This window comes from Coenobita brevimanus, chromosome 17, assembly GCF_032717465.1.
Source record: "Coenobita brevimanus isolate Jiangsu-jjx chromosome 17, ASM3271746v2, whole genome shotgun sequence".
NCBI lineage: Eukaryota > Metazoa > Arthropoda > Malacostraca > Decapoda > Coenobitidae > Coenobita > Coenobita brevimanus.
The window spans coordinates 34,169,140-34,171,327 of NC_136970.1; the positions used below are offsets into that span (position 1 = coordinate 34,169,140).

General features: G+C 38.0%; 1 pseudogene; it reads left to right on the forward strand.

Moving 5' to 3' along the window:
* The first annotated feature begins 1,417 nt into the window (after positions 1-1,417).
* LOC145391284 (5S ribosomal RNA) lies at positions 1,418-1,536 on the forward strand (annotated as a pseudogene).
* Positions 1,537-2,188: the final 652 nt, after the last annotated feature.

Consider the following 2,188-nt stretch of genomic DNA (forward strand, 5'->3'; position numbering starts at 1 on the left):
AGTTCAAGTTCTAAATGGTCAGTTTATGTTTAGCAAATGCATTACATTGTAGAGGATATTATTACTGCTAGTAATAATAACAAATGATAATGCCATGCCATGAGCTCTACATATGTGTAGGTGCACACAGAAACTAGAAGTCAATGATTGCTTAAGATTTTCCTTGTGATATACATTTCAGGCTTTAGCTACCTGTGCCCTGTGTGGCAACCATCACTGAAGTAAACTAATCATCACTGAACTACTGTAAGTGAAGTATTTAGCAGACGATGGATTTTCAGAGACATTAGCGTTCAGTGTGGTGAGTTGGGACAGTGCGGGATAGAGGTGTATTGGATGTCCAAAATGCGGATGTGTGGATGCGGATGCGGGTAAGGATATAAACTTTTTAAATTGCAGATGCGGATATTCAAAAAGATTTTTTTGCGGATGCGGATGCAGATGTCTGATGACTAAATCCTCGCGGATGCGGATGTGGATTAATTTTAAAATCTTTTTTAAGATTATGCATTTTAAATTATTAAGGACGACTTTCAGCCACATAATTCAAACTTATGTGTTACCAGGATGCGGGACGTCGACCCAAATCCTCATGCAACCCACCAACCACTCTCCCCAACCTCCACCCTTTGGAAAGTGGTAAAGTTACATTAAAGTTAGATAAGTGTAAACGTAAATTGAAGTTAGTATATGTATTATGAATAGTTTATCAGAATCACTTGAACCTCACATTGCACATTAGTTCAGTATTTGAATTTCAACAAAGGGCAAATTACTCTTCAAAAGCAAAGGTTTCTCGGCCTTATCTGCATTAAGACTCTTACGTTTTTCATCATAGATTAATCCAGCACCTTTGAATAGTTGTTCACTGGGGACGCTGCTTGGGAGACAACAGAGATATGTGTATACCACTTTCATTAAATCAGGTAGTCTCTTCTGTTTTCACTCCACCGTTTCAGAGTATCTTCATTTGTTCTTTTAATTCTCTTTTGTTTGTGATACTTCTTTAATTCTTCCACTGAACTTGTAACTGGTGGCTTGTCATTTTCATCATCACTGTTTGATGCGAGTATTATATTCATTGCATCTGGTAGTGTAAATGCTATACAGCTATAGTCTTTTTCACAATATTATTAAGAATGCCAATTATATATATATATATATATATATATATATATATATATATATATATATATATATATATATATATTAAGCAAACGTTGGGTCTGGTTAGTACTTGGATGGGTGACCGCCTGGGAACACCAGATGCTGTTGGCATCCCTACATGTCAAGTGGGGTTGGTGGAGGATTAGTGCCCCTCCCTGTAAAACAATTAACTCTAAGCCCTTGGCCACCCCGTCTGGGATACATGGCGTCTGGCAATGAATGATATATATATATATATATATATATATATATATATATATATATAGAGTTTAGTACACCGCTTCCCGTCCGATCAGCGAAGTTAAGCAACGTAGGGTCTGGTTAGTACTTGGATGGGTGACTGCCTGGGAACACCAGATGCTGTTGGCATAACGTTCTCCGTACGTGTCAAGTGGGGTTGGTGGAGGATTAGTGCCCCTCCCTGTAAAACAATTAACTCTAAGCCCTTGGCCACCCCGTCTGGGATACATGGCGTCTGGCAATGAATGAATGGGATGAATTTATATATATATATATATAATTATGTAGTTTTTTTTCAACTAATGTTATTCACTTATGTGTTTTGTAATATCCTTATATCCTCATTCTCAAAGTGCGGATGCAGACGCGGATCTGGATGTTAATTTTACCATTACGTGTGGATGTGGACGTTATTTGTATTGCAAATGTGGATGCAGATGCAGATGCGGATTTTTAAAAAATGCGGATAATTTGCGGATGCGGATGCAGACATTCGATACACCTTTAGTGCGAGACACGGGGTGAGTTGGAACAGTGGGCACTGCAATGCCAAATGCCAAGACATAGCCATTTTATGGTGCCCATTCAATAGCCCTGCCCCAACTTTACAAATGTTGTTCATACTAGTTTTCTATAGAACCACAAATAATGCATGAAAATGTGCAAATATGAGGGGATAGGATTTTGACCAGAGTAGAATTTCATTTTTGAAAATACACATATTTTGTCAATTTTCCTCTCCTTCAGTTTTAGAGCTAAAGGTCCACTTTTTGGTGGGTGA